The 27683-nt window shown below is 35.1% G+C and overlaps 1 protein-coding gene across 1 annotated transcript in view; it reads left to right on the forward strand.

Annotated features, from left to right (window-relative positions):
- The first annotated feature begins 1436 nt into the window (after positions 1–1436).
- LOC113502068 (ADP-ribosylation factor 6) overlaps positions 1437–27683 on the forward strand; it is a 33016-nt gene continuing 6769 nt past the window's right edge. The window contains exon 1 of the mRNA XM_026883449.1: positions 1437–1562. The gene's annotated coding sequence lies outside the window, so the exon portion shown is untranslated. The remainder of the gene's footprint in view (positions 1563–27683) is intronic.

Genomic DNA, 27683 nt, shown 5'->3' on the forward strand with positions numbered 1-27683 from the left:
AAACAAACACGAGACAACAAGTTTTAATTAATTTACAATTGTCGTTTTCAATATTGAAAAGAACAATTGTAAACGGAAAGCCATAATTAACTAATCCTAAACAAAAACAAGACAAGTAAGCAAACAATCGTAATATGTACGTACTTCTGTCATTTGCAACATAAATATTTGTTAAGTACCGCTGTGCAATGGCATACACCTACACCACAATAAATTTGAATTAATCAATGCATAAATACATGTTATGAACGTAAATGTATTAAATCATGAAGTGGAAATAATCATAGGGCAGCATGGTAACACTTTATTAATGTTTGATTGCATTTGATTAAAGAGATAACTTTAATCATTTAATGATTGGTCGAATTGGTTTCCGCACATACCAATCAATTCATAATTAATTGGTAAACTAGTTCAAATTGGTAGAGTATTTTTTGCAAGTAAAATTTAATACTGATATATTAGTGGTCTTTCAGGAATACTATCTATCTTGATGGGTAATAAGCCAATGTTATGATGAATGTAAAAATTACGAGCGTACATTTTAATTCCTCTCCAATCCAATTTGGCCAGGTGCCAAGAAGGCTCCGTTTCCAATTCCTGATTGCGTTCTGAATATATTGAGTACGGTACTAGCCGCGTACTTTTGTTTTAAACTGTAAATCAATTATTTAGTTTCGATTCGATTTTACAAGTTAGGAAAACATTGGGGTTTTTAAAGTTTTAGTAGGCAACGTTGGTCGTGGGTTGGCAACGTCTACTGGCACCTATTGAACCTACCTACTTACAGAATATCTGGTTTTGGTTTGTCAGAAATTTGTCTCACGCGATTATGGTCTTTACGAACCAGAACTGGGTATAAATTCTCTGAAATATCGTCTAAAACTTAGAGCCACTCTTTTTTTTAAATTTCTTAACATTTTTCCTCATCCGCCTATAATTTCTTGGAATTAAGATTCCTTAATAATTAAAACCTTGGAAGTAGGTAGTGATTACTTCTCAAGTTAATATTGATCTTTATACAAGATACTGTTACTAAGATTGGTTCGTTTATACTCAATTGCTATTCAATTTACTTAGAAAATTGGATCGTGAATTTGTTGGAAAATTAATACTATTAAGTAATGTATTTTATACCTTTAACGGCGAATTTGATTTTATAAATTAAAAGCTATTTTTATTTTGCTATATTTATTACATCGTCGAATCAAATTGTTAAGCGAAAACGATTGTTTTGATAAAATTTACTAAGTATTCCTTTTCTATGACCACTTGATACAAATATTGCAATGCGAACGTAACTGTTTATTAGCGGCGTTATTTGTTTAGATTTAGCCCCGTAGAAAACCTATACTTTGCTGCAATAATTAACAACTTTGCGGCCAGAATCGCGTGCATAACTTAATATATTCTTAATACCTGTCAAATATGTTACTTAACGCAGTTCGTTAATTGTTTCAGGTTATGTGTGCGTGCAGTTAGATAAGCAACAGTGTGGTGGGGTTGTTGAAGTGATCCAACATTGTGGAATGGTTCCTGTGTGTTGGCGGTGTCTTGTTGATGTAAGTTAACATATTTATACTTGTTTACACAGCGGACGATGCTGGCTGACGATATCTTTAGCTCTGTTCATCATTTAACCAATATTATTAGCTGTTCAGTTAATACGAACATGAACAAGAAACAGCAAAATAGATTGCCAGGAATTCTTGTATTTTATTTTTTTTGGATGATACTCTTAGATGAATTGTCTTTAAGTTAGAGGAAAAATAAACCGGTTTCCAATTCATTGAAACAGTTGAGTCTTAAGTAGTTTGAACTTCGTAGGAAAAGACAGTTCGACGAATCGGCTACAATACGGCTAGTAAATTTATCCACAAGCGGAGAACGCGATATGAGATCCAAAAATATGGTAGGATTGAAAGTACATGTCGTCTTTGGGTGGATAATATTATGAAAGAAAACCAATTTCGGATGGTAATAGCTTACTTGAATAACTCTAAAAATTTAATTCCACATTCCAACTACGGTAATACATCTATTTCCTTCCATCTTCCCGTTACATGAATTTCCGTGGCTCGGCACTAACCCCGTCTAACTGAGCGTTAAAAATGCAGCCCCAAATTCGAGAAAGTAACCCGAGATGCGAGACGATGTGCAATTGGTTTTCGCCTAATGTAAGACGATACTTCAGTCGGGTAATCTGCCCCGAGATCGAGATTCAAAGACCTTTATACTTCGTTAGATTTTTATCAAAGTAGTTTTGGATTGTCAGTGTTTTATCTTGATTTTTTTGTTTTGGGGATTTTTGCTGTTTCTTCCACTGTGCTGTTGCCTTTTATTGCTTTTTAACCCACTTTGGGATACAGAATGTATATATCAACAACTCTCACTCTCTGGCCTTTAAACTGTGCACCGGTTTACTTATGCTCTTTGGGCTTTACGATTTTTTACTCCGAAATTTTCTAACTGCCTACCTCTATGCCAGTGTTATAGTAAAATATATTTTATGTTAAGTCAATACGTTCCTTACGTTTTCCCACGTCGCAACACTAAATGCTAATAGCAAGTCCGTGTTAGAGTGAGCCAATATGTATTATGCCTCTAGAACATTACCAGTTTCCTCACGTTCGAATAAACAGTAATAGTACATATCCGCAACGCCTTATGTGGTCGTTCGGCTGGTTCAATTGAATTCGATACAAAATTCTTTGTAACACTGTTCAGTACTAGATTACTTCAGTGCCCGCTTTCCAGATATGTCTGGAACTGGGGCTCGTATTCTCGTATTGAACGCCTCTCACTCTCTCACATGAATTCTTAAATCTCCTCTCGCCCCAAATACGGCGAACGCGTGCTTAGATCAAACTTTAAGGGATATTGAAATATGTAAAACGGTATGGTCTCTCCAATTCGAGTTTGGTTATGTAAACGCACAATGGGGAATATTCGCGGAAATGGATTTTGAAGATCCGACTGAAAATAGTTTAGATGGGAATGCACTAATATCTCTGGTATTTTTATCTTATAAATAAACGAAGTAGATATTAAGATAGCTCTCAAGATCGTTTAATATTTTTTGATAATTGACTTAATTATTTGCCATCTGTACCGATGACACGATTGTAGGTGGTCAATGTTGGCGCCATTAGAAGTATGTGTGTCAATGACGCAGAAGAACTTGACCAAAAGTGGTCTGATTGATTTACATTGACTTGGTTTGAGCAGGCTCAAATGTAGAAGAACCTGTAGAAAGAAATGTAGAAATTCTAGATCGAACCGTAAATACCAAAGTGGAACTGGAATTACTTCTTGGTATATTGCAAAAGGTTAAAATGAATTTAGTATCTTCTTTTTCTTGTTTCACTATTTTATTTAAATGCTAGTTAAACTACAAATTACAAGTATGAATTCCATTTCGGTAAGAGGAAGATGCGGTCGATGCATCGTAAAGAAGGAATGGTTTCTTACAAAGCCATTTAAAATACAATTCTCTATAATATTCTGTTTGAACGGTATGGTTCAAATAATCTTTTAATAACACAACTGTTTAACTTCTACATGATTAAGTTATTACGGTATCGCAAGGTAAACGCTACGTTCAATCGATATTGTAGTTACTTTACGATGTGTTACATATTCAGGCCTGTTTAATATAACCTGTGTATTGCCTTAGATGGATGTGGTCACTTCAACCACTTGTTCAGTTTGCTATTGTAATGAGGAAATGACCCATTGGAATGTTTGTCTTACTGTCTACAGATGTTTCGAGGAATTCTAAAGAGGTCGTTATTTGTTATAGTCATGTTGTTCTTATCATCGTCATTTCGTTGTAATAAAAATAAAACGTTTGGGACGTTTGTTTTTAGAACTTTATAATTAATTAATTTTTAAATATCTGATTAGTAAAAAATACAGTGTTTGTTACCAATCTTGTTATATCCTTCACTAAATATTAATAATTTGTTCTTTGTACCTATGAATCATGGGTCCTACCCAAATTTTCGCATTTATTTCAGTGTAAATTAGGGTTAGTATTTTTAAAGGAGTCACCCTTTAACGAGGTTAAAGTTATCAGTTACAATTCTTAGAAGTTTTGCCACGGTATTGTTTTGTATTTTAATTTGCCTAAACAGGGTTCGTCGCTTGTTATCGTCCTAAGTTTATTTGAAGTCACGAATCGCGGTTAGACTTCAGAGAGGGTGGCTGGTTTTGGGTGACTTTGGGACGAAGACTTGTTAAACTTGAATGCTATACCCGATACAGTTCCTACTTTTTCCATATAGATAGTAGAATGTCGTCTAATAAATGTAAAAACACTGATCCATGTAATGACTTTAAAAAAGAAAACATTCATAAAAGCCATCAAACGTCCAGTTACTCGACTTTCCAAATAACCTAGTTGTAGCATTTTTGCATAAATAACGTGTTGCCTGTCAGCCGCGGTAGTTACGGGTGTAAAATATGGCATGTAGTTTGGAGACGGAACTTTTTATATTACGGTCTACCTATGAACTGTCACGACATCGCGTTTTTGTCTAATGCACCCGTAATTAACGGTATTTATTTATTTACTTATATTTCTTTTTCGTATAGATGGTAAAATATGTAAGTTCCATTACGATTTTAGGAGTATTATACTTATTAAGGCGACTATGTCCATAAATAACTACCATCTCTGACTTAAAAATGTTTCTAATTTAGCTAAGTAACGCAGAACTTAATTGAGGTTAACGTTAAAGACCGCCATTTCGCATTCGATCAAGGCTAACTGTATCCAATCTTTTTTTATAAGTTTTCCTGTTGTATTCTTTTCAAAGAGATTCACTGCATTATTATTTAGAGAAATTGCCTCGGGCAGACTTTTCACTAATAATGAATATACACTCATTTCTATTGCCTTCGGTTAAAGGCGTGTACTCGGCGCCATACTATGACACGGAAATGTACTCATCCCGTGTTGAAATATAATTAGTAACCTACATAGATATTTAAAAAGCTTATAAAAATTAATACGCTGAAAGACGATTAAGCGCTTAAACATCGTACCATGCTTGTTTATTAAGTATTCACCACGTTAAACCAATTAGTACACAGGACGGTACCCCGACGCTTGTTCTATGACCGCTTAACTTGTGTTTATCCGTAGTCGTGTCCCCTAGGTGGGACACGGCTGCTGCGCTGAATAAATCTATTGAGCTTCACATCTCTTGCCAATGAATTCCTCTCACGGATTTCCAATCTATTTTCCCTGGAGCGGAAAGGTTGCGGTAATTAATTAAGCTGTGTTTACATGCAACCCCTGCGTTCGTGGTGAGACTAATATTGTAATAGTGTATTGTGATAACAATGACCAACACTGCAACGTTCTAGGCAGTTAAAGTTTGAAAAAATACTTAATATCAACACATGAATATGAACTTTATTTTTTTGCTCATAAGAAGTAGTTTGCATAACACTTGTGAACATTACTTCCTCTAACCGCAACAAAAACGAAACAAACCCGAACGGTTTCCTGAAATTCAAGTTCCTTTTATATTCGAATTCCTGCCATAAGATCTTTGTAATCGCATCTCTAACGATATTACGCGGTCATATTGCTAGCTCATTTGAATGTAAACAGCAAGTGTTGGTCCCCTCTCCCGGATGTCGCCTACATATAATTATACTTATGTGGAAATCATTAGTATGTTTCTCGGGTGTTTTTTGTAACTGTAAAAATAGTTGTGTATGCAATTGTACGATTTCAAAGGTACTGTTAGCTGTTTGTATTTTAACTACCTCTAACACTTAGCTTCTTTTCATATTATTATCATTCATACAAGTGCAAAGGTACCTCGTACTGAGGTCGTGTTAATGTGTGTGAAAATAATTAAAGTCTTGACAGCTATGCCATGTTTCTGTGACATCGTGTAGGACTGTCAATTTAGTAAAAAATAGGTAATAATTGTAGTATTTAAACAAACTACAACTACTTTATACCAACAAGGAAGTTAAACCTACCCCGTTACCCTCGCCTTTCATTTCACACATTCCCCATTGTCTACGAAATTGTGTGACAGATTGTTGTCACTATAATTAACAGTTTGATGTAGGTACTAGGTATATACACGACACATTCGCTACTCGTGGCGTCGTAAATATTAATAGTAGACAGAAGCACTCGGTTTTAATTACGAAAATACTTGAAACTGCAGAATCGAATATTTAATTGCCATTGTTATTTTAAGTACTACGTACGTGTGGAGCTCGTAGCTAAGCTATAACCGCATAAGTGAAACGATCACAGGTTAAGCTATGCTTGACGCGGTTGGTCCGTAGATGGGTGACCATATTTGTCATAACGAGTTCCTCCGTGTTTCGGAAGGCACGTTAAATTGTGGGTCCCGGCTGTTATTCCTACATCTTTGACAGTCGTTACAGGTAGTCAGAAGCTTGAAAAGTCTGACAGCCAGTCTAACCAAGGGGTATCGTGTTGCCCAGGTAACTGGGTTGAGGAGGTCAGATAGGCAGTCGCTCCTTGTAAAGCACTGGTACTCAGCTGAAACCGGTTAGACTGGTAGCCGACCCCAACATAGTTGGGAAAAGGCTAGGCCGATGATGATGTTATTTTAAGTACTAATACTTGATTGCAGTTCAATAAAAAATTATAATACAGACGTAGCTATTAAAATACTTCACGTGAGTTGCAGTATTTTAATAAATGTGATTAAAGATGTTCGTGCATATTCAAACGAGCTACTTTCCCTACGTGTACTTTGTGTATACCTGCCTTAACGATTAGAGCCTCGTTTACAACACAAAGTGTTTGTCTATGACAATCAGGCTGTATTCTCGGCTCGTCGTGCTCGCACAGGTCATCTGCAGTTAATGAAGTGACGGCGTATCGTATGCCGCCCTGTCATCGACACTACCTCCTTTCAGACGTGCACAACAATATGGATGGCCTCTACACTGTTTAAGAAAAATAAATGCAATTTTCAGTCGGCTACAAAAGTCCAGTTGTATTTTTGTCTTGCTTTTCTAAATGTGTGGTCAAACACTCCGGACTACTTAGGCCGTGTAATTGTTCCTCCAGGTGCCGACTATGTTACCCACTTTAGGTTTACGTACGTAATAAAGAAGTCTTATGAAATTCGTTCCTTATTGTCTACATCTGCGAGCGATAAACTTGAGCGAAATTAAAAATAGTATGGGTGTCCAATTTGGTTCCACAAGATTGTCTAAGGGTATTATAATAATGATAATAAAACGATTCTGATTCGTTTTCACTTTCAAAGTATGTACGGCGCCGGTCTGTGCATAAATCGATCTTAAAGGATTGCTTACTTAACCATATTTCAAAATGGATTTTAACACAAATAGACGTTGTTTATGCTGAGTGTTGAAAGTGTGTTAAATCTAAAAATAAGCTTAGTGACAGAGGAAGAGTCAACCCTGGCTAGCTGTGCTCAAACAAGTGATGTTTACATCAACTGAATGAGCTTCAGGGGACGCTTACAGTAAAGTTCATTCACCCTAACATATGTGTTAACGCGACATGCAATCTACGTAATTGTTTATAGCAATATGTGGCTTTCGTTTTGATGTTTTAACAGTTCTTTAGCTAAAATACCGCCCTCTGCGGCGTCTGTTGCCTAAAATATTAATTAACGTACAGTTGTTTCATGATAATCTCGTGCGGCAAGTTAGTTTTGGCATTTGACCTCGTTTGTAGTCGTTTGCTTGTGTTTTGTCTAGGGACTTCTGTGAATCGCGACTCCTTATATTCTAACTTCTCTTCAAAAGGGTTCGTAAGCGTGATTGGATGTAGCATTAATTGGCTTCTTTATTTATGAATGTCGTAGATAAAAAAATAATATCAATTGAAGAACTTAGTTTTGTTCACAATAATTATATAGGTACATCAAACTCACTGCTTATTTATAGCCTTCTCTTCTAAACGTACAGATAGTTAAACTCTACGAAATAATGTGCAAAAAATACTATTAAAAAAGCACATGTGGAGATCTTCAAACTTCTACACCCAAAACAAAAGAGCGGTCTACTATATTGCTACTCTTTCCTCAAACAATCGTTTTAAAACTCACCTAAAAATAATTCACGTAATCGTAAAATGTTTATTGCAGCGGTTTCAAAACTACAATGTTATCTCGTACGATTTCCTCGTGGATTTAAATACTGTTGTCGTATTAAACGCAGAACAATCGAGATCGCAACAAGAACAAGGTCAATTGCAAATTAATTGTCTAATTCAATGTATTTGTTTAATCTGCGTGCACACGATTGGGTAATCTGCTTTTATCTAGTGTTACGATATGATTGCGACATGCTTCTAACCAGAATAGTTTGGTCGGTACCTACGTTGAATCGTTAACGCTGGTTGTCGAGTCATAAAATGTGTTTCAGATCTGCCGTTACTTCGAACTTGTTAACTGAATGTTATGCTTTGTTGATATTAAAAAAAATAAAACGGCATAAATTATTTCATAGACAGAAAGTAATCGAAATGATGACGTGTAAAAATTGTACAGAAATACATAATTACAAAGTTTTTAGGTCGAGCAAAACAAGAGTTGAATAGCTTTTCTAAAAAGTAACAAATAAAGGAAACGCGTGCGGTTATACCTTTCACGTTGTCGTTTTCATCGAAAACAAAAAGAAACGAAATCTGGTATAATAAAAACACAACACAATCCAAGTTTCTGTTTGTATTTTACATAAAATAAATGACTGTTTCGTATACTCTCTAAAATCGTAAATCTTGTACGGTTTTACATTTAAGTTACTGGTTGTTTCATTATATAGTACCACCAACGCTACCACAATCATGATTACTTTGAGCAAAACCTCATAATTGGATAAATCTTAATTACATTCGGACTGTTTACTTAAAGCAAACCGCAACCGATTTCAAGACCGGGAGCTAGTTACAAACTTTCTACACGAATTAGGGCAATTGTGTCGTCAACTATGGTACCATTACCATGTTCCCAAATACCATCAATCCCATGACGTATTAGCGCCTTAGCATGAAAAATCTTTGCGGTCCAACGGAGCGGTGATTACGACCGTGACACAAATTCCACCTGCAACTTAGTTCTTAGTACCATAAGATACAATTTCCATAAATCATTTCTGCACCTAAACCTAATTAGGAGTAAAATCTTATTGTAAAACGTTTTTAGTAGTTTCCTACTGGTTTTTGAATGACAGAAATAGAAAGCGCATTGTTTGCTTTCCCACGCTTGTGTCATGAATTAGTGACTACGTGATAATGTGGTCGTAATGTTGGTTTATGATTGTGTGTATTTTTTTCATTTTAATATTCTGCGAAAGAATAAAAATTCTGTTCTTTCTTTACTATCCAAATTAAGCCTGTGCTTTTGGCGTGTCTACTTATTAACAATACCTACCTGCCAATAATATTCCTAGAAATAAAATGTTATTAGTCATTAACCTCTGTGAGAGTATAATGAAAACGAGATGATTTCTAAACAATAGGTGTCGTGTAAGTGTAAGTTATGACGTTCAGATGTTTTTGCCAATATCACTTTGTTCCAGTGCAAATAAAGTAAAACTGTTAACTTTTTATCTCAAATTAATAATGAAATTAAAAGTCCATGTTTAAGTTCATACGCAACCTCCTATAATTTACTAAGTACCTAGAGCGATATTTTGCTAAATATATTTTTAAGCTATATTTTATTTATCTTTTCCTCTTGCTTTTAAGTATTTTAGCTTTTACTAATAGCTCCTGTTCAGTGGATAGTAGCTATGCTATGACACATAGAATGATGAATTTATATCTGAAAGCTCCACGCGCTAGATATTTTCTAAAGAGATTCACAAAGCCGTAATACCTATCCTTTGGCCAACGAAGCGGAAAGCTTCAAAAGATTATCGATACAAAAGGATTGAATGGAACGTATTGTACTGAAGTGTGAACGTCTATTGCGAGGTTTTATTAAATATTAATCGGAATACCTAGACCTCAGTGACTGTCTATAAAAAGTTTTTATACATCGAGATAAAACAAATGACGTCATAATTCTACATTGTATTTTTGATTTTTTGTCATCTTGTGAGGTGTTAATGATAATGTTAAGTCTTGGCTGTTGTGAAAAGATATTGCATACAATGTCATATGTTATTATGTTGTTTGAATACATCAAGTGACTGTCGTGACTAGAAATCATTCGGGTTTTGCGGCCATCAATCTTATTTACTCGTACGTTTCGCGAAATTATTTATTACTGACGTAAAATAAAAAAATATTTGAGTGCTTTTGGTACTGTAACCCTTAAACACATCAAAAATGTACGACTGGGTTTGGGTTGGATTAAAAATAATCAAATAATTCTAGGAAACGTTCGTAATACCCGTTTTTGGTCAGTTTTAACGAAGGTTAGGGTTATCAGGCCGGATACGTATGTATGCTATGTGAAAATGATAAAACTCGGCTAACCAACGGTATTGTTTCTGCTATCTACATATGCCGTAGCCCGTATAGTTATTAATGTCTGCTTTATAGCTTACACGTGCTAACGTGATGGATTATAGATATTGTATTAAGTAGATCGTAAGACGGATCTCCTATCGTATCTGGAGTCCTAGTACCTGATGCGGTGATGACATACAAGATTGTTAAATCGATACGCTGATTAAATATACCCCTTAACCTTAGTTAAGGGTTTTTGGGTCTTATATAGCTAGATTTTTGCTGTACGGCAAATCTAAACTAATATGATAAGTAGGTGTTGTGTGTCGAAATTTTATGTGAGAAATCGCACCATTAAGCGAACAGTCGACTTCAGAAATAAATCAGATTAATTTTCAATTAATTCAAGTCTTAAGTTAGTTTAAGTCTTGGTATTAAGTAAAATAATACGACTATTTGAATTAACGGTTATTAACCAAGGCCGATTTATGTTGGATGCGCTATCTTTATTATAATCGAAAACGTTTTATTACCAAAGGGTCGCAAGGTTAATCGATCGCGACCTTAACCATGTCTAAATCAAAGCTGGTGCCAATTTCGTTAAGCACGCAATGTCGGTATTTTTACATACAATTTAATGACTTATACTACTGGTAATAGAAGCATAAGTTATTTAAATGTATTAATAAATTAGTTGTAAATGGGATTTACAGAGTACGTAGTTTTTTAAAGTGAGACATGTCAAAAAAATATAGTTCGTTTCGCGTTACGGTAAATGGCCAGCCAGTACAAAAACTCAATATAAATGCAAAACAAAAGCGAATATATTATCCTTGTTATCAAAGCATGATATTTGAAATGAAATCTCATTTTCTTTTGTTTCTTTTCATATTTATAAGCGCTATAAAAATGATGAGAATAAAGTTGATTGTGTCAACGTCTATGAATATCGTAGAACAAATTCCTTTAATCTGATTACGTAATCGCTTGTCAGCGGCCACATCTGGGCTTCACGTTACGACACCACTGCACGCTGGTTAGAAACAATTTATTGCACTTCATAATAGTTTCATGCAACAAGGTTTTATGCGATATGATGTAGTTAGGTTCCTGTTGTATTAAAGTACCTTTCAGGCCGAATCCGAGGCATTTTCAAAACTCATTATAGAATACCTCAAGAGACCTGAATAACTTTGAGAAATATAGTGTATTTGTGTAGAATCGAAAAAAAATAATCAATAAGAACATTAATATATCAAATACTGTTCATACCATTTTGCTAATAAATTTCTAAAGCAGCCTACATTTATAACATTTAGTTACGCGTCAAAATAACAATAGCAAATAATCATCTTTACGTAGAACCGTCATGCTTTCAAACTATTGTATAAGAATACGGACCATTGTACTTGTGATTGAGATTAAGAACATCGATAAATTGTTTTCGGCCTACCGGGTAAGGATGTGAGGGTCTACAACCACATCTTAAAGTAATGTTATTGCAGTTTGCAAGAAAGATTCTGCTCCACGCCGTATCCATGCGCTGTCAGTCTTTGTTACGTTTAGGGGAAGCGGTACGCCTTTTCTACATTAAGGTACCTTAAAAGACCGCTTGTGGCCTTGAACGGACTTGGGATATTCTGGAAACCCATTCACTTTACTGTTATAGGCCTACCTTTAGATAAAACATGGATAAAGCTGGATTGGTCAAAACTTCGGTGCTATCTACGTCCCTACAAGAGTATTTGTTGGTATTCAGCCCGGTTAAAGCAAATGTGAGAACTTTGATAAATTACAACGAAGTGTCCATTGAAAGGTCAGATTTAAAAATTCAACAGCAACATGAAAATATTAATTTAAACAAAAAGGTATATTTGCTTTTATCTACACATATGTATTAAGTGTATTAAAATTTAGTCTCAGCGATGACATGCATCATATATTATTAATTTATGATTTACGTCTTAAGCGATATCAAAGTAAGAGGATCTTGAATGTAGTAGTAGTAGATTATGCTTGACTCGAATACATGTTAAGTTGCATACAAAGAGACTAGGAACGGGTTACATAAGACGGGGCTTCGTGAGTGTTATCATAGTGCAGTAGCGCTACGAAATGAGTTTAAATCTTCCGCCTAGAAACACTTGATGGAAACCGGTGTATCTTATCTTGCTACATAATTTATTACCGGTTGGATGTAGACTCGAAATTTACTTGAAGTTCTCCTTTTCAAAACTTTTTTGTAGGTCATAGAACTCTCCTTCTTGTAATGTCCATAACTATTTTAAGTTGTTACAAAAAATTGCAATCCCTCGGTTTTAAATAATGTTAAATCGATTATCGAACTCTTTATTTTCTAGAAGTACCTCATTATATCTACATATGACCTTTATCTGAACCTAAATTTTAATTTTCAAATGTTAGTAATTTCTCGTTGGACTATTTTCATAGTTAGCCAACATAGCACTTAGCTAGTACATAGTTCCGAAACTTTCATAAAAGGTTCGTTCATTATTCGTGATGAAGTTAGCAAGTTCGAGTCACGGTCTATTAACATCGGTACCTTCGCTAGCCATTTGCCCTAATTACTTACCGCGATCCCTATTTTCAAAAAACCCTTTTTCCAAAGACCAAAGAACTTTAATTAAAGTAATTGGTGTGTTTATTATTATTTTATCATAACTAGGCATTTCGACTTTCTACTGAAAGTGAAAATGTATTCATAAGCTCCGTACCTATGCAGTGAAAGCTACTTGTAAGTCAAAACCCCATATAACTAAGGTCGTGTCAATATAGTACCTACTTGAATATTATTTCAAGTCAAGAACATACATCACATAAAACAGTAACCAAGACTATTGATTTCACTTCAACTTCAGATTTTTACCCCGTGTAACAAGATTGACGTGTTTGTCTATTTGGTATAGCATCGTACAAATTTTGATTTTGTTTGAAAAGTGAATTATTCGTCGGTAGTGACTAAGCTATATTTGATGAAAATCAGTCCATGATGACCTCCACCAGGATATTTCTTTTTTCAAGTAATGATAAATATGCGGTAACGGTTTATAACGTCATTTGGAACCGTGATACTAGCTGCTACCCCAGGGAGAAGAACCGACAAAAACTCCACAGGTAACAAAATAGCCGTGGAGTATATTATAGGTATTTTCTCAATACTCTCCAAATATGGGTATCAAATGAAATTCATCAAATAATATAATACACTAAAAGAAATTTCAAATCAAAGTGTGGCGGGGATTTTTAATTTACACTTGTTATCATCACACCTGTGTCGGACACATTTTCATTAAATATCAACGCGATAAAAGGAAAAACAGATCCATTTTTTTTAGAAACCTACCACCTGACGTACCAATTCATTTCTTTTTGTCAAATACCTTATTCCTAATATTGCCTAAAACCACCAAATGTTTCTTAAAATCCCACCGAACAATTGATTTACTGATCTGATCGTTGTGTGTACAACACCAATATGTTCACCCTCGCTTACCATAAATCGTGTGTTGGCCGATGGGGTGTTGTTTCAAGGGGTGCAAACGGCCAAGACCATAAAAGACAGTTGTCCGGTCATGGTATTGCCGCTTATGTAGCGTAAACCGTAACTGATTTGTCGAAGGGTACGGCAAAAGTATTACTTCTTTCTAAAACCTTATCTCTTGGATTTCGTTCTACTAGATTTACTTTTATACTAAGTTATATCAGTATTAGGTTAAGGATATTTTCCTGCTCTTTAAAAAATGAAAAATTTGCTATTATAAACCTCTCCATTTTTTCTAAAAGCTCTCATTCACTTACGCTTGCTATAAACTTCTTCAAAGCTCCGTTTTATATCAATTTTATAGTCGTTCCATTCTGGTCGGGGAATGTGTCTTTTTTTATATTTATTAAGCGTGTCTGCTTGGAGCGATAAGTTTTCAACCTGCTTGAAAACTCGATATGTCACCGTCTCCCAAGACACGGATTAAACGTGCTTAGCATTTCAAAAGATAGGTTATATGAGGGTCACTTTTACTTTTAGAAGCCTCTTTTAAAACATAAAAATGAGATTCCTATTTTATAAATGGTTTTATTGACCTTTAATATTTTTACTAAGGCGATGCTCAAATTCTCGAAGTTCAAGGTTTTAAATGAGATTGTTTTATGCATTACGAGGGTCGGTCCATTTTCTCGCTTCAAAAATTTTGTGAGCGCCTATTAAGTAATAGTAGACATTCAAATATCATCTGAACAGTTATCGTGGATTCCCCAGTAACAATTTTCATCGTTACGACGCTGCTCGGGTCATAAAGCATCGTCTCAGATCTTCCCCCTTCTTTAAGCCTCGATGCCAAAACTGATGACGTTTTTATGCACACTTATCTTAATTAGCGTTTGGAGAATGTTTTGAATTTATTCTCAAACCTGTAACCTTTACTTACAAAAAAAAAACATTTGATCACAAATAAAATAATTCCAGCATCGATTGAATACTAAAAGACCTTTTTGTCTGACCAGGTTTTAAACTGACATTTTCTTTCACAATTTATGACGGCAATATCGTAGCACAGGTTCATTGAATGAGTTCACATAAAACATAACGAAATATCGGATCACGAATGGCAGAATTGCAGTATTCGTTGGTAATGGGTACTTTATAAAAAAATACCGTCTAGTAGGGGTTATTGTCTCGAGTCTGATGGAAACCCCTGACGAAGCCAATCTGCATCGAACGAAGCTGTTAATACCTGTTTGACGTTACGCCGACGCGCAACGTACTTTCGGGAAATAGGATAAGCTGAAGGTTCTATACGGTTGTTGTGATGTTAATGTTATTGAGACCTGAATGCAATCACGCCTCCAACACAGCTGTTACGTAGGTATAAGCCTACATTAACTATGTTGAATGAAATCGATCTCTTATCTCGTGCCCTCGCTTTGCCAGCATCGTTGAAATGTGTTTTGCGCCGCAAGTCCTAGAACTGGTTAAGTTTGGCGAAAGTGCCAACTTCCAACGTACGGGATTTGTGTCGTACAGAAAACTAGGCGTTGAAACCCATTGCAGCCGCTGTCCGTTTGTAAAGTTATAACATACAAAAGCAATAAAATGTTTTACGATCACGTTTCCTCACTAGCATTGATGGTTTCCGAAATTATTTTGCAAGAGCTTTGTTACTGATGATAATTGTTTAAAATGTCGACGTCTATCGTTCGATTGTATCATCTGTTCCTAATTTCCACTTAGAACTGTAAGTCCTTTAAATTTAATATAGATGGAATAGTTTCCACATGTTCCGTTTCCGTTCTTATGTGAATGGATATTGCGATTCTGCGGTTTAGACATGAGTTGTCATCTCGGTCCGATGTTATTGCTAGGGAAGACCGCAGAGCTGAGACACGCAAATGTAATTCTCTGTTAGAAATACCAATGTGCTACTTTACGAGAGATCGGGCGGCTAACGACAATTTTAATTGGAAGTAATGCTAAGAAATCCGTTTGATGAAATTCTGTAATTGAATTTGTCGGTGTGGCTGCTTTTTTTGTTAAATAATTAATTTTAGCTTTGATAATACTTCAGTATGTTTATATATAGTTTGAGAGGGTTATAATTATTTTTGATTTACTATTGTTTGAGTTTATATCAACAAAATAAACTTAAAGTTTCAAGTATGTCTTAAATATTATTACGATTAGTTAGTACCATTTAGCTGGTATTTTCGACTTAATGTAAGATTTATGAAGTCTTTATTTCTTTTAGTTTTATGATACCGCGAGCGGCTTCTGTTTGCCCATAGTCTGTCCTGACTGGTGAATTTTAAAAGCGAAACGAAACATCTGTCTGTGATTCCAGCTATGGTTTATTTTTGGCGGCATTGTGCTATACTATTTTTGACGTGGGTGGGTTATACCAATATAGGAAGAGTTTCACAATATATTGCACCTGTTTATTTCTCGGAACCATCTTGCTAAGATTTTAATAGATTTTTATGCTGCAGAGGAAAGAGTAAATATTGTGTTTTGTGTGTTGACTTATTTTATGGTATTATTGATATTTTCTCATTAAAGTAGATTAAAATCAAATAACAATTCACTCGACCTCTAGGCAACTACAAAAAATTGTAAAGAAAATATGTGTCACGCATTTATAAAACGATAGATCTGTAGGATTTTGAATATTCTTCGCATCCATTCAACCGCGTTATCAAGAGTTGCGATTATCGTGTCTAACCAGCTAGTCGGAAAGTGTACCGTTAGCGAACCGGCCACGGCGGCGGTCACGGCCTCTGAGTGTGTTTTTTTTTCTCACTAACCTACTAAGGAATCGTGTTAGCAGACAGGTTCTTCTTGTTTGTGGAGATGTTTAGATGTTCTGCGTTTAATACCAACATTTGAGACCTTAGAATTTGTGTATCTTCCGTGTTGATATTTTGCACCACCAGCTGTGTCTTTTGAGGCAAAATAGACGCTAGTAACCGGGCTGTCTAGGCATTGGACAATGGTCGAAAAACAAATCGAAAAACTTCGAAACGTTTTGATTAGTTCCCGTCGCGGAAACCTCTTTGTAATATTCTCATAAACTCAAAAAAAGGAATATTCTTATGGAAGAAAAAGGCTTTTTGTCTTCAAGTCATATTTACATCCAAATCGTAAACCTTCCTTATCTAACCGACCGATGCCATCGATATCTACGTGGAGTAGTTACGAATAAAATCACGTCCAATTTTGGTCTAAAACGTTACCTGGATATTTTTATTGACTTTTTTTCTCGAGCTTCTTTTTCGCTGTTTAGACGTGACATTTCTATCCTAAAAACGTCGTGCGGGCCGTAACCGCGCTTGATCTATTCGACACTTTTATATATTAAGTGTAACGTTACATTTTATCTTTACTCTACAGGGAACTAAAGTTTTTAAATGTCCAAAGTCTAGTGTAAAATGTTTTGGCACAGCTTTTATCGTAGTCGCGCTAACTGAATATCAAGAGTTATGCGTTACTACAGTTTGTAGCCGTTCGGGCGCCGAACAAGTGCAGTTAACGCTGCGTGAACCTTGTTTCCGTCCAAAATATATGTATATTATTTAACCGTGAGTATTTGATATGTGGATCGTAATTATTTTACACTGATAAACTTATTGTTTTAAGTCTTTTGTAGTACCTACGCTTAAAAAAAACAACAAAATATACCGTGAAAATCAGGCACTGTTGTAAGATTTAATAATTTTAAATTATGTTTCAATTACTCTCCCGGTGGGATAACCGATGGGATGCCCCAACATTAGGTAGATCGAAATACTAAGGTGTTGCTTTAATAATTACTACAAAAAATACAACAACATGGTAGTAGTAATTCGGGATAAATAAATCAGCTAACGAAACGTCCGATAAACAAATGGCATGGCATAGTTACACAAATGTCTCCGTAAATTCATTAAAGTTGTCTGTAGTGCACGTAACCGCTGGCTGGCTTCTAGCCAACGTTACGCCATGATGTGCTTTACCGGTAATGGTAAATGGAATTGACTTGGATGCACCATCATTTTGGGGATTGTACCTATAATTTATGGTTAGAAGTGCTAATGCAGTTGAATTTGGAATAGGCTCGACACATGATCTGTGTTTTAGGCTAAGCACTAACTAATGTTGCCCTCGGTCCCGCCTGCTACAAATCTAAAATGATTCCACGGGAACATAAAATCGGGATAAAAACGATCCTTAGTGTTTAATCTGGGTTATAAAATTACCTGTGTACCAAGTTTCGTCTTAATACGTTCAGCATTTGTGTGAAAGAGAACCAAACGTCCATACATTCTAATGTTCGCGTTTACAATACCTATAAGTAGGATTAAGTGTAGACAAGCCGACACGGATTATTTATACTAAGTTTTCTAGGTAACTTTGATTATTTGCCAGTCAGTTACAATCCGTATCCGTATCGATGCCTCGCCCAGTCTCGTGATTTAAGAGCCTCACAGTCCTATACCGTATACACATAGATAAACTAATAAACCAGATGATGCATTTAGCAACCACTCAGCACGATCAATAGTAGCCTCTACACATATGTATGCCTTAGCAGGAACATTAGCAAGTACCTAATGCTAAGGTAGAAGGAGTACGTTATTTCGATAAGGAGGTCTTCATGATGTGCATTTGTCTGTAACCTAAAAACAGTTAAATTAAGTTACAAAAAATTAATAGTTTCTGAACACTAATTAAGACATTTTTCTTTTGTTATGAAGCAAATATGTACAAAGTCTCCCAAGGTTTATCTCTCTCAGTAATGTATTACGGCGATATGACCTTAAAAGTAATCATTCTTGAGTAATACATGTTCGTTACTGCATTGTAATTTTCTCTGAATCATTCATTGCTATTATCATAATTGTTGACATCATCTTTAGAACTTTATATTAAAATATTATTTGCTGTTAAAAACCTTTTTGGTGCCAATACAAAAATAGTTTTTTATACGAAAATAGACCCCTAGATTGAAACAGTCCTGGCTTGTACATGTGATATTTGCATACAAATACTTGAAGTAACTTTCTACTCACTCTTCTTCTTATACTTTGCTATAAAGGTATATTAAATAAAAAACTTAAAAAATGTGATTTGTAAAAGATCGAATCCATATCGGAAATGTTTTGAATCGGCTTGTTGACTGTTAGTTGAAAAGCCAACCTCTTCTAAAACTTAAGTACTAATGCATGCCTTTTAGGCCAATCGTGTATTTGTAAGTATCGTTCCGGTTGCAATCAGACTGTGTGATAGGATTCTATAAAAAAAAAGTTTATTGCGTACCTACGTTAAAAGGATTTTGAGAGTCAATTCATTGTAGTGCCAACAGAAATATGAGCATTAAGTTGTAGCTTAGCATGCATTTTCCAAAAAAACCTGCGACTTTTTGCTAGTATGAATAAACTACATATATACACTAACAGAACTTCTGTTCCGAAAAATGTGACCATCCCTCTAAATATAGTACACATAAAACACATTATACTAGTAAACTTTCGCAACCACCAAACATGCACCGTAACATTAAAAGACTCGACCGAGTGGGTTTCGGGGATCCCTGTGTAATTGGCGTGGATCCAACTCGTGGGTGAACTCGGCCAGAACGACGACCTACGCAATGGGGTGAGATATTACGTAGATCTTGCTTAAAAGCATTTGGTTATTATGATGCAAGTAATAGGTAATGGGTAATCAGGGCAACTTTCTGTAGTAAGGTATTTTTAGTGCAAGGCGCTTATAGTTATTGCTAATCGGAATGGTTATAGGGTACATAATTAAAAATTTTTGTACCTGTGTACCTAATTTATGTGTATTTTTAATGCAAAGAAATAAAAATCATTGGTAATTTTACGATAAAAAATGTTGGTGCTCTGTCAAATTTATTCCCAAGTTAAACATTATTTGACGATAGAAATAACAACCCTAACTAGTTCACCACTATGTCATGAACAAGTTAGTGCCCAAATACTAAGCATAAAGTCAATCGAGCTAACAACTCTGTTATTTAATTATAAATCTGTTATTTAATTATGGCATAATTATCCATTTTAAAACGTAACAAAGCTAAAACCGCCACTAAATAGCATCAACTCAGCATTCTAGTTTAGCAAGCGGATTGCCGTCTACACTACGCCACAGTGTTATATTAGCTGACAGCAGGATATGTCTGCTAATCCTCTTGAAATGATCGCCGGCTTTACTTCGGAGTCTATCGTAACACGACTAAGTAACCAAGACGGTTCCATATATTTAGTAGTTTGGACTAATCCTTGACTTGATTCATCTATTTATAGGCGTGTTGACGATTGTTTAGCAGGAATTTAAACTATTTTGGTACTTTTGATATAGTCATAAGGTACATTATCAAAAATCATTACAAATGATCTTTGTGACGAGCTCTTGCTTTGGAACAGTCGAACCACGTTTTTGAGATTAAATTCCCGTTATACAGAAAAGTTATTCAATAAAATATTATCTTCACGAATTATATTGAAACGAATAAAACATTTAATAATGGTAATAAATAAACATATATAAGTTACCATTAGAAGTTATTTCCACGCACTCGATTTTACATTATTACCACTTAAATCCCATGTATAATATGCAATACATATTATTCAACATTCGATAACATACATCTGAGTCATTCTTTCAGGAAAATTGTTAACAATGTAATGTATTATTAGGTATTTCGATACCGTTCAAATTGTTTAAAATACTGGTCTAGTTTTATTTTGCTATACGATTCCGTAGATAGAACTTTCGCATTGCGACGGGGCCGTCAATACGAGACACAAATTGCCCAAATCTGTACCGAAATATATTACTAAAACAATCTCTGTTCAGCTTTATGTTCAACCCTTAAACTGGTTAAAACCTCTCTAATCACATTTACAAAACAAAAGTCAACAGTATAATGTAGCATTCAATTGGCTTTCCAAAGGGAAATGACGTGGAAATGGTTAACGCCCTAGGCGTTGACCCGACGGAAATAGAAGGGTGACCTCGGTACTGACGTGGTGGTGCTGGCATCGGTGGCGATTGCGCCGCCGCCCTCATCTTCCTCGTAAGGGTTGTTTAAGGGAAAACGATGCGAACGTTTAACTATTTTATTCAGGTTCAAGATGTGGTATCAAATTTATATCCGAATGCATTTCATTAGTAATTACAGAATATTTATTTCAACGTAATTTATATGGAACAGCGGCTATTGTTTTTAGTATGTCCCATATCCTATTTTCCCGTTTCCAACTCACTAACCAATCAAGGGCAAACTTAGCCCAATATCTGGTAAACGAACCAAATATGCTAATTGTTTGATTCTTCCTCAGTCCCAACTGATGGCTTACGTCATTCGCTAATGTTCGTTATCATACGTTGCTATGCTACACTTGGTTGAGTTATGCGTTACGAATAAAGTTGCGTCACGCAGTATTGTTTCGAAGGCACACCGGATAGTTTATTCAACGATGCATCAACAATTCAAAGGTGTACCTTTTTTGGAACGTAATTGAAGTAATATTACCTACGTCGCTTGGTCGTATAGCTGGAAACGTTTGAACTGGAATTGCGAAGCTTTTGCCAAACATTCATTATTGACATTTTAGATCTTAGTCCTTTTTGAAGTGCGACTGATTGACACTTTCATAAACGCAATTCGTCATTGTCGAAGTGCTTTGTATCGTAGTTGTGTTGTTTGATATTAGATCCGTTCTATATTTAGCACTTCCTGTCGAATTTCAACAATGAACCTCGATGATTGTCGAAAACCTTTCACTCGGTCGGATGACGTCAGCGAGATGGTCTTGAAAACATTTGAAGAGCCCTTCTGTTATCTTATAGGATACTTGTCTGCTCCAGGAAAGTTATATTTTAAATAAAAATGTTACCTTAGGGGCGTTAGGGGTTTTGTGTGCTGAGTAACAGCAGTTTAACTTTTGACCTGTTCTAAATTGCTATATGTTACAACTTACTACAGTCGTTAAAAGTGTTCAGTATACGACGCTTTCATTGCCAAAATTATTGTAAGAAATTACTCTTTGCACTTCTGACAGTTTTATTATTTAGTTTGTCCATGGCGCAAACAAATAAAATATGTAAGCTGTTTTGTTATAAATTGTGACACTAAAATAAATCACCTGAAAGTTATGACAAGCAATTCGCGTTCAAAGGTCAATGACTCAACTGTGAATATTCAATTTATTTATGGAAATAGAAAAACTAAAAGGGCGTACATTTTCTTCAAAATAAAACAACCCCGTCTACTTGAGACGTTCGAGTATCATTATTTAAGCACGACCCAAAACGTAACGATATTATAAGATACACTGGGCGACCCAATTCGAACGCTCCATGTTTGGATCGCGGACATACCCTCGTTTCCACTTTTATGATTCCGTGGCACGCCGTTAAACCTTTATACTGTTTATCGACCAAACCTATAGGTAGTGGGAACCTATCATGTCAATCGAAGATCTTCCCCTCTACTCGATACGATTCATCTATTTCCATCCTTATAGCTTTCCTCACCGATATTGCAAATCTAATTTTATTGTACCATTCCATTATTTTTATAATTTTTCCGCTCGGATCAAGAGCTAAAAGTTTCGGAAATAAGATACTCGAATAACCCAAGCTTATCTTCGTAATTGGTCTTTGTTAAAAGCAAAGTCAAGAAATCAATATAAAGTATGTTGATGTCGCATTAAGTCTGCGTAACGAGCGTACAGATACCGACTAAGTGGAACTCGTAGCTATAACATAATCAGGGGCTCTAAATAGACGTTCGCCTTGATTACTTGAACAATTTGTAGAAGATGATTAGTGGTTGTTAGATCCCGTCCATTTAGGGCTTGATGGGTGGTTTGTAAGGATAAAAGTCGTTTGCTATGGTGGAGATGATCTTATAAAGTCGCAATTACTTGCATGATAATTATAAACCGTAAAAAGACTGTCTCTAATCAATCGAGACATAATCAATTCTGTTAAACCTTTTTCGTATGGCATGAGACACTATAAATTATATCTACATACTTTCCTCGTTAAGTCAATTTCCGCAATTATTTTTGTAGAACATCATTTTTTTGCTATACTTCTGCTATTTATCATTCACGTCTCATGAATCTCTCATATTCGACGAGATTGAAATATTATTTTCACAAAGAAGGTGCGATAAAAATAAATTGTCGTTCATATCACTTATTGAATATTCTGAATGGATACTTTTTATGTTTGTTGATATACCTACATATGATTCAGGACGGAAGAAAATCTTTACATAACTCATCTTTCAAGACAATTTATATCTAACTTGGTATACATGTCCAGATCTATCACATGAATTGATATCATTCATTTTTGGAAATTACGCCTGGGTACTCTAATGCACCTTGGGGCGAATTCGATATGAGGCTCTACTCAGAGCGCCACATGCTATTACGTGAATTTCGCAGTGTTGACAAGTCGTTTTATTGGTGTGCCAGCTGAACGATTTCCAAAAGCTTTTAAACGTGTCAGTAAGCTTTTATAACTCGATTTATAAAATAGTTTTCCCTTATCCTGCGGCAAAAATCACTGGTTTGATTCGGATTTCGTTTCCTGCAAAAATCAAAGTAATAATTCTTTATGTGTAAAGGGAAGGAAGTAGTATTCACCGCATATGCTCCCACGCGTTACCATGTCAGGCCCATCACTCCAAGTTACTTCAAAATGTTTTCCTTATTGTAGTTCTAACCAACCTCTTTCTTTTACGCCCTATCAATACGGTAACTCATACATTGTAACGAAAGTATCTTATTTATGTGAATAACAAAACCTCAACATTTATGACTCGAGCTTGCGTAAATAGTGTCTGATCCACACGTAAACGTAATGAAACTTTTACGTTTCTCAAATCATATCCAACGCAATGATCCGCTAAAGCTGATAGTAAAACGTAATACGTTGGCTGAATTTAAAGCGACTTACTACTAAACTTTACGAACGGCAAATATATATTAATTCATTATATATCACAGGAAAGCTACATTCACGCAGTTTACTGAAAAAATATACTATTCTATCATTACCGTGCGAATTTATGAGACACCCCTGCTTACCTTCTTACATTGGTTTTAATGTGGACTGCTATAAATTATCTTCATATTTTATTCCTTAGAAGGCCATATTCTAAATCGCGAAGGTGAAGGTATAAAAATAATGGCAGTGCTCGTCTTAGATTAATGAAGCAAATGAAAAACAAAAACTGCCAAATGTTACGGCTATACATAATTTATTAGGAGCTTGGCAACTGACAACCTTTACGGCTTGCGATGAATTTGTTTTCTTTCAAATTAGTCGGTGAAGAAAAAAATGTTTTGTTTATAACCTTGATCTCATACACTATTAGTGTGATCTTATACTGCCTATGTCATAAGCAGGTTTAACCCTTAAGATCATTGGGAGTCTGTCTAAGATCTGTTTGTTAGTAAAATACGAGGAAACAAACTCATTGTAAAGTAAATACGAACTGTTCATTTTAGCCGATGAAACGGCACAGCTGTCTAAAAGTTTAATAAGTTATTCCATGGTTACATAAGCTAGAAAACAGCAATACGGGCTTATTCTGTTGCTTTATAAAGCAACAGAAGCACGAAGGCTACCTTATTTGCTGCAGCTTGCGTTTCTCGATTCTCGCAAAGATGTACTCCCTAAAAATGTTTGTAATTTTTTATCACATTTCGGCTTAAATATCCCCATCCAGATTTATTCATCTTAACCGCTCGATTTGACCCATTGTCATCTTTGAGCATAGTGATTTATTATTTCTATCTCTGTATTATGTTTTCGAGAAGTATTTCTAGCCTTGTAATTCTTTCCAAGTGTCAACAAGCTTTGACAGTTAGAGTACCTTCATTAGTATTAAACGAAGAGAAGATTGGTTCGAAAATATAGCTGAACTGTAGAGTTTTGGCACAGGCAGCGGAATACAAACATTTTGACCTGTTTAAGACAAATTGACCTTTTTGGGCTTGCCATCTGCCCTTTAACGATCTTCGTGAAAATGTCTGATCTAAATGCTACTCTTTGTATCTAGTTCATTTTACAATTCGAACCGAATTCAAACTAGTACCCCACATTTTTGTTAATTCTTTTACCGAAAGCCATGTTTCATTTACCACTAATAACAGACGTTAGATTTCGTAGAAAAGGTTCTAGTCTTGTAATGGAGCTATGTTTAATCGAACGTCATGCTTTATCTAGGGCATCGCCCCAACTTCTAAGGTAGGTGTTTCATGTGGGATGTAGAGGTAATAGCTGATTTCCTTGTCAGACCCCACCTCCACTTTTTCAAAACTGCTGCATCTGTGGAAGAGAGACATCGCTCTACAATTTTTGTATAGTTCTGTCTCGCTTTCACAAAGGTTTACTAAAGGGTCATAGTAGACACCCAGAACATTACTGCTATCGCCTCCATCTAATCGCCGCTATGTTCCCAGTTAGTGTTTTGTGACTTGAATATCAAGTTAATCGATATATTGATTTGCCATTTATATGCTAAGTGAGCATTGGATGTAATTTTAATAGCCCTTTTAAAATGTTAATTGAATATTACGAAGTCTCAAGTGTGAAATTACTATATGTTATTTAAATGTAGGAAATAGGTTATAGAATTTATGTCAAAAACATAATTCCCAATATCTATTGCCTAAATCGGTCGTACACCAAGACACGTATATATAATACAATATTGTAATTCCATTTAATTGCTTATTAATTGAAACTTGTTGCTAAGCTGAAACCGATACTAAACTGTTATACTCAGTTGCCGTTTTGATTATCTTGAACATAAGCTCTAATGAGTCGATAGTACATCGTAGGATTATTTCACGCTTTAATTACAAACTTCATTACACTTGATGATGTGATAGCGAGGTTCATGATAACAGTTTTATTACGTAACTACTATAGTAGCTTTACTGCCAAGAAGTTGGATAATAAATATTGTATGTGGTTGGTATTTTAAGTTATATGTCATTATTTATTAGAGTTCTTTGCTAGTACCTCAAATGGAGATATATGTTGAAGTTAATTTAGATCGTCGCAATTTTAGAGCTAACAGATTTTTATGGGATCAAAACTCACTCAGTCGGATCTGTGAACAAAGTCTAAACAAACATAGAATATGTATATGATGAAAAGAACCTGTAACGAAGCGGACCTTTATTCAAATAACAGACAGGCTGCCGCGATGTCCTATACTCATTACAGCAAAAACAACACCCAGATCTGCCCACCTCTCACGGCATCCTAAGTGCTTTTGCTACGATAGAAGAGACCCCGCAACAAGCTCTGTGTCTTTCCGTTTACAATGTAATAAAATCAATATATTGTATCAAAATGAGCCTAGGTCCTAGTGGAAGGCCCCTATGTTTTTAAAATACCTAAGTACCAAATAAAATTGCGTTTGCCTACAGACATTTAAATAACGAGGGAGCAGAGTATGATAGACGGTTTCCGATAGCGACGCGTCCCCGATCCCTATGTTGATTGATGATAACGTCGAATACATTAGCACAACACGGATCATTGATAAAGCGAGCTACATTATATGTAGGTAATCATATCGTAATGTCCAATCTTTTTACTCGTAGTATTGATTGCTTTTCGAAAGAATCAAATAAAATGTAGCATCGTTGATAGTTGTAATTACCTAATTAAAAACTATCTTCCTTTTCCTTTTTTTACATTTTAAACTAAACTTGGTGAATCGATAAAACGTTACGTGAAAGTAGTCGTTCGAAAAATATATTTATGTAACCAACCATAACTTTAACATATAAAATACCGGTCAAGTGTGATCGGGACTCGTAACACTGAGGCTTCTGTACGAATAAGCTGAAGGTAAACCAATTTATGATTACAGTAAACGTTGTTTTATTTTGATCTTCATTGCATTTGTTGTTATAATGGCAGCAGAAACACAGGAACGAAAACTGAAGGGAAAACAGAGACGAACACGTTCATACCCTTCTTCTGCGGAACCCTAATAACACTAATTTTGTTATTAGTCAATCACAAATGTGTGTGTTAATGAATCATCAATGCGGCAATCCCTGGGAAATGCTGCAACGAATTTTACTTATCTCATTAAAGGTACTATGGCGTGGTATAACATTTACGTGTTTAACATAAATTATGTAAACCACAGGATAAATTTAACTATTGCGATTTGCGCATTGCGTAAATTTTTTTTTTCTCGACGACATTTTTTTTTTTTTTTTTAAATAATGTGGCATTAAAAATACATACAACTAGAAATAAAAAAATAGGCAAAACATCTTTTGCTGGGTCAGCTAGTATTTACATGCATTTCTACACATTTTATATTAAAATTCCACATCTAATTTAAATAAAATGTAAAAAGTAGGAAAAATATTCAATGTTTTCTTAAAGAGGAACTATCATTTCCAAACCTACTTTCGTCAGTAGTTCGTTACGTAAGGTCCCAATTAAGATTTTCCAGAATTCTATCCTGTATATGTTAAAGCTAAACTTAACAAGCGTAAATTAAATAATAAGCATTAGAGGACTACGTCGAAAATCAATAAACTTTGACTCGCGTTTCGAAGCAAAATATTGTAGAGAAAATAGACACGGAAATTTTAAAAAGGTCTTAGTAACAAAAATATTCTTGAAGTTATTGCTTTTACTTAAAATGTGAATACTATGAATGTTTTT

Source organism: Trichoplusia ni, chromosome 16 (assembly GCF_003590095.1).
Source record: "Trichoplusia ni isolate ovarian cell line Hi5 chromosome 16, tn1, whole genome shotgun sequence".
In the NCBI taxonomy this organism is placed as follows: Eukaryota; Metazoa; Arthropoda; class Insecta; order Lepidoptera; family Noctuidae; genus Trichoplusia; species Trichoplusia ni.